Raw genomic sequence first — 6942 nt, 5'->3', positions numbered from 1 at the left:
GTCCGGTGATCTACTTGTAGATTCACAGGATAGCCATTCATCTAACGACTAAAAGCAACCGGGGCGATTGTGATGTGTTTTGAATTCTTTCACTTAAAATTATGTCGGTAATTCCAAGTTGGAGGGACACGTATTTTCATCTGTGTTTTGGTCCTGTTAACCACTAGTGGTCATACGGGATAGCCATTTACCTGAGAACTGAAGAGTGACCGGGGTGACTGAGTTCTTAACATGTGTGTCTTCTGTAATTTTTTTGGAAAGTGATATTACTATTCAGTTAATAGTTTTTTTAGAAGCTTTAAAATATTTTCAAATGAAAATTGATCCAACCTTTGGAAAGTGATAGATAAATTGTTTCTGTGTGCCTAACGGTGAAGTTATTAAGCTGAAAAGGCTCTAGAACAGTTATTGATTTGTATGGTAGCTTTCCATGATGCGTAAAAGTTGAAGTGATATAAACTAAATATGCTAAACTTAATGTGGAGAGTCATTTTGAAGAAATGTGCATGTCTCCATATACATCTCTCCAAATGATAGGCAGAAAAGCAATTACCCGGTTATACACGAGCCCGTTAGTGTCTTGATCACCAAAAATATTGTGCTATTATGTTTATTATTATAAAAAAAAGGAAAAGATGAAAAAAAAAGGAAAAGATGAAAAAAAAAATATAATAAAAAAAAACTTATTATGAGTATGTATATAATTTGTGATGTTAAAAAAAACTTGGTATTTCAAAAGCTTAAAGGGTCAAACTAGAACTACAGAGATGGGGGCACACAAGTAAGTCCTGTCTGTCACACCCCAACCTACGGCGAAAATGTTGGGGCGCGAACTGATTGTCACAGCTTTTAAGGTTACTATCATGCACAATATAAGTTTCAATATCTATTTAATAATTTCATATAAAACAAATATTCATGTACATCAATGTTATAAATAAACAATTACATTAAACATCCAAAATTAAGTTCTTGTATCTTTTCTCTAACATGCATCCTAAGTTGCTTCAAACAATCTTGAAGATCACGTCACACGATAACCTGCATATGCGTTGAAAATAATATAGTTTTGTCAACACAAGGTTGAGTGAGCAACACACCAGTTTAGTTGTACATATAATATATATCAAAAATATGTAATTGCAACAAGTCATATGAGAATAACAAATTAACCAAATGAGCAAGTATAACTGAGATGTCGAGAAGCACAAAGGCTAACGACTGGCATATGATCATACTAGACTGAGATTATGTTGGACCTCTCCGAATGCGGAAGCATACAAAGCAAATATGCACATAAACAAGTAAGGTATATGTTGTTAACACATAAGACAAAGTTGTAGTTTTGAGTATAAGTATGTATAAGAAATATATTTACGCATATGTCTCCAAAACGTGGAAAACAAGTAAAATAGGGGAATGTGGTACTCACCTTAGCAATAAGGAAGAGACAACCGAATGCGGTAAGAACAATAGTAAACAAGAGTTACGCTCTTCGGAAGTTATCGACGAGAAATCCTAAGTAACAATAGTTGCGGGAAAATAAATATAAATTGAATAAGGAGTCTAAAACTAAATAGAATATCGGGAACTCGATGATGATCAGGTGTTCTTGACGAATTCATTTATTGCTTTAATTTATAATTAACTTTATTATTTTAATATCACGTTTATTTATTAAGGGTTTATAGAAAATAACATATTTTAATTATATAAAATTATAATCATAAGTAGATTACTTGAATAATTAGCATTTACAATCATTGATAATTATATAAAGAGATTCGTATTAAATAATTACTTTAAGCTAAAAAAATACATTTAATGTGTGTGTGTGTATATATATAAACTATTAATAACGATTTCTTTTATATTAATGTCGTAAATAATAGATAACAAATAATAGATAATATTTATATTAAACTATAATCTTTTATAAAGTACTCGAACTTAAATTAACGAGGTAAATTCTAAATTAAATCTCGTTTTAAATATTTAAACCTTATTACAATCTTTATTATAAAAACGTAAACACCTTTTAATAATCTAATATACATATTTTAACCAAAGCTCGGAAAAAGAATCGGTTTATATGTCGGTTTTTAATAGAATAAACATTAATTTAATATTTAATATTAGTTATAATTTATTTAAACCATTAAAACATAATTAAAAAGAATTGAACAATAAAACTGGTGTTGGTGAGGATCGAACCCACGCCAATGGCCGGTCCGAACCTTAACCAGCTGTACAATAGCCAACTGGGCTAGTGCCATATATGTGAAGCATCTGAAAACGATTTACTATATACAAAACTATCGATTACCCCTAAATTGAAACCAACCTTAACAATTACAATTGATAGATCCAGTTTATAATTGATTGATTAACGTTAGGGTTAACGATTAGTGAGTAAAGACGAACTGATTACATGATCTAAATACCTTATACGCTGATTGAATGATGGTCAACATGGGTATGATACGGCCGGCTGCAACTTGATCCAGATGACACACTAGCAGGTGACGATAATACAATTAACGGTGAGGGTATGATGTCGAAGTTATAAGAATGGTGTACCAAGATTTAATTGAATTATATACGTCGTTATAATGTGCATCCCAAAACGGGCTATGACGGCCTTTGCTAATAGAAATACGTATCACGAACGTTCATGATTTCCCTAATTAACACGTCGGTGAGATCGATTAAAGTAAGGGGAATAATATTATTGATCTACAACTATAGAACGAAAATTGTGATCCAAGATATCATTTATTGAATCGGGTTCAAGAAACTAAAAGTGGATACGGGTTTGGATCGTGGATACCCGTTTGGTGAAAAGGGTTATAGCAATATTTGCAGTTTAGTCCTTGTTGTATGAAGTTGGAAACATATAGGGTTAAAATTATTGTTTAGGGTCATTTTTGTGTATGCTTGAAAGTTATTATTGTTAAATTAAATATATATGATTAATAATAAGAATAAAATAATACTAACTCAATAAAGTTGACGTTTATCAATTAAAATTTTACGATAAATGAAAATGGGTCGGGTAGTTTAGACTTGGAAAACCCGAGTTGTTACACTGTCATGTCTCGAATGAAAGGCTTGTCAGTTTACTGGCACTAAGTCCAACGTTCAACCTTAAAGCTTAAATTAGCTTTTATATAAAATCTTTTGATCAAGCACTAGGGGGTTGGAGTCAAATTGGGGTGATCTGGGAAGAGCACAATACGCTTTGAGAAGATATAGGAGGCATTGCAGGTCCATGAGTGATGTCCATCTAAGCTTTATGCCGAACTCAACCTAATTCATATCACTGATGCAATGAAAATCATGCTAAGTTCGTTATACCTGCTATCAACCTGTCTCTTTATGTCATAATAACGCTGAACATGAATCCTTGTGACAACACCTTAAACAATATGATTCCATGTTCGGATCTTTTCATAAAGGCGGTATTTTTATCAAAAACTGAAATTTGATCCCATTTTCAGCTAAATTACAAGAAGACCGGGTGATTAAATTTGTTTTATTTGTTGTTTTTGGTTTTATTTTATTTCATTTATTTTATTCTTTACTTCTTGATTACTCTTGTCAAAACAAATGTGTTAAGAAATTGTTTGAAAGTTTTCAGCTCATGAAATCTGATATCGGTTATTGTGTTATAGTTGGTTTAGTTGGTATGATCTCATTTCAAGTCTTTTCAAGAAAATTAAAAAAACAGAAAAATAAAAATTACAAAAATATGTTTGTCTTATTTTGTTTTATTTAATTGTTTTCAAAAATATTTTGGTTGATCTTTCTATCAAAGTTGATTGTTCTTTCAAGACTGATTTCTTGCAACGGAAGCATATGAATATCTGAGACTCAAATTGGATGATGCTTTCAAAGAGGAGGAGAGTATTGGATGCAGATGCTGAAGTTGCTGATCATGCTCTAGTAAAGATTCTGAAGATCTTGAAAGCATCGGTTTAAGGGCAAGATTGTTGGGTCATAATTTGGCTAGACTGATACATATCAAAAGACCACAACATGATCAAGACTACACTACAAATAAAAAACCATTTAATGGCACACAAAAAGTGTCACAAGAAATCAAAGAAGTGCCACTGAAGAACCTTCTTGGAATGAGTGGCACACAAAAAAGTGTCACTAGAAGTGCCACCACTAAAGCCTTTTAGTGGCACTTTTTTCGTCTCACTACAAACTTTTGAGTTTTTAGTGGCACTTTTCTTCGTCTACCACTATATCTTTTTTAGACTTTTAGTGGCGTTTTTTTCTACCACTACAAATCTTTGGACTTTTAGTGGCACTTTTTGATCCGTCACTACAAACTTTAAACATAGTGGCACATTTTTTTTCTGCCCATAAACTTCATCCTTAGTGGCACTTTTTTTATGTGGTACAAACGTTTGAGCTGTAATGGCACTTTATACTGCCACCACAAATTTTTGAGATCTCAATGGCATAGGTACCTTTTAATGATATAAAATAAATTAAAATCTCAAATACAGATATATAATATCTTTACCACATACCAATCACATTCCAAACACAAAAAAAACCATATGTGTAACATTCAAATCAAGTCAAAATATCATACATAAAAAGGAAAGTAACAAATTTATGAATAAAAAACTAAAACTTCACCGCATTCATTAACGTCTTTCACCATTCCCAATCTTCATGCGAGGGACCTAATAAGAAAAATAAATATTTTTCAATGTATAAACAATATGGACACTAACTTGTGTAAACGGCTTCATTATTAACCTAAAACACTCTGTACCTATGGAAACCATCCTTAACGACATGATTAAAACACTAACTGAAAGCACAATGCACGTGCTAATACGAAATCAAGTAAGATGTAGCGTTATACTTACTTCTCTTAAGCAAGGTAATGATCCCAGCTACGTACAGCTTCCGTAATGCTCCCTATCGATTAACCTGCATTACAAAATACGACAATTACCGTAAATTTACCAAAGTGTCACCACTATCCGTTTACTTTTTTATTCAAATATAACGTGCATAAACTTTGTTTTTAGTCGGATTGGGTTTGCTATCCAAAAGGGGGTTGCGGCGCAGCTTGTTGCCCGCTTACCTGCCACTTCATTGTAAATCGTTTGGATGTTTCTATGAAATATAAAAGTTGAAAATGTGCATAAAATCATATTCTTGTGCAATTTTTCCAATCTCCTGGTGTATTTCCCAATCTCCTGGTGCATACAATATTATTTTGCTTAATGTGAAAAAGGAAAATTCAACTAAAAATTATTGATGCTTTTAAACCTTGGACTATTTAAAGAAAAAAGAAAATCGATTCACCATTTACCTTTGTTGTATTAGAAGAAGCTAATTCAATTAGTAAGAAATGTCATTTGGCCTAGCTGAAAACCTTTTTAGCGCCATCACTCGATGCCTCGATGGTTGCTTCAAAGAATTTAAATAAGTTAGTATAAATTATAAAAAAAAAACTAAAAATCTAGTGTTGTAATTGCAGTCATACTTTTTTGTTAGTTTTTCGTATAAGAGCTTTAAGTTAACAGTACGTTCTTAAAGGTGCAGTTATTGTAATGATGCTAGATTGGTATGTATGACAATATACATAAACATATATGATAACATCTATTACTGCCTACACATGATTTAATTCCAGTTCCCATGGATGGCTCTGCATTTCTCCACCAGCAAAATGATACAATCCGTCTAATTCAACACAATACCATGTAATTTCTATTCAAAACTAAACTAGGTGAGATGGTTTCTAACCTACAAAAGAAATCCTAAATATTTATTCTAGTATTTGAAATATTTCTGCTCTATATAAAGAACACAAATATCTAACCTACAAAACTTCAAAAAAGTAAAAATAAAAAATCAATGTCTCGTTATATAGTTGTTGAGTGGATTGGTAATTCCTTTGGCAAGGAGTCTGCAGGTTATTTAAATTGGGATAAATCATAGGCATTTTATCGAATAGGTGGAGTGCATCACCTATACGGCTATACGGTAGGCTATCTTAGTAACAAAACCTATGTTCATACATAAAATTCGTAAGCAATTCTAAAATAAATTAACAAATACATAACTAAATGCATATTTGGTCCTAAATATATGCTTAACTAAAACGATGCATTCCAAACTAACAAATTACAGTACTCATACTATGCTTCATATATAGAGTCAAATGATATCTAAAGAAAATTAAAATTAATCAAAGCATTTAAATAGTAAAACTGACAGTGTTGCCACACTTCTCCAGCTTAGTCCTGCCCTTCTTTGTAGCATCAACAGCCTTTACTCCCCATTTCCCAAGCACATCCTTCACCCTATCAATCATTTCTATGTTAACAAATGCGTAAACATCAAAAGACGTTAAAAGTGATTAATAAACGTCCAATCTAACAAATAATTGTAAACCTAACAGCTCCACAATCAATTTAAACTATCATATTCGTATCACTTAATATCAAACCCTAGCAAAACAGATCTATAGAAAAAACAAATTCAGCTACATACTCACTCTGCGCAGATTAACATGAGCAGGATTCACATACGGATTAGACTCACTAGGCATCGTCTCCGTTGCCGGACCATCGACAACATCGTGTGAAACTTGCGGCAGAGCATCCAAAATCATAGCAGAAGATGTATACACCGGATATGGAGCGTAGTGGTATGACGTCGTTTGGATCGATTTTGGGATATGGAGCGTAGTCGGTAGAGAGAGATTGAGATTCCTCTGGTTTTGCTGATTGATTTAGATTCATTGCAGTTTTATGGTTTCCGTTTGATAATGATAAGGGTTAACCGTTTGATTGGAACACATATAGTAACAGGCGTCACGTTATCACACAGTTAACTATCGTATGTTCTAGAAACTCATATTTATTTTTCTATTTACATATCTATACTACTAAATAAATAAAT

At 32.2% G+C, this 6942-nt stretch overlaps 1 long non-coding RNA gene across 1 annotated transcript; it reads right to left on the bottom strand.

Annotated features, from left to right (window-relative positions):
* Nucleotides 1-4469: 4469 nt before the first annotated feature.
* Nucleotides 4470-6676, bottom strand: LOC143548346 (uncharacterized). The gene is made up of 4 exons (XR_013137934.1): nt 6254-6676; nt 5345-5442; nt 4893-4956; nt 4470-4703 (listed from the first exon to the last, which is right to left on the bottom strand). It is a non-coding gene; the product is annotated as an uncharacterized LOC143548346 (long non-coding RNA).
* Nucleotides 6677-6942: the final 266 nt, after the last annotated feature.

Source organism: Bidens hawaiensis, unplaced genomic scaffold (assembly GCF_021521415.1).
Source record: "Bidens hawaiensis isolate Kalapana, Puna unplaced genomic scaffold, B.hawaiensis_p1.1 tig00015059_1, whole genome shotgun sequence".
NCBI classification, from domain to species: Eukaryota; Viridiplantae; Streptophyta; class Magnoliopsida; order Asterales; family Asteraceae; genus Bidens; species Bidens hawaiensis.
The sequence above is the reverse complement of the archived record's forward strand: the minus strand, read 5'-3'. Positions and strand labels throughout refer to the sequence as shown.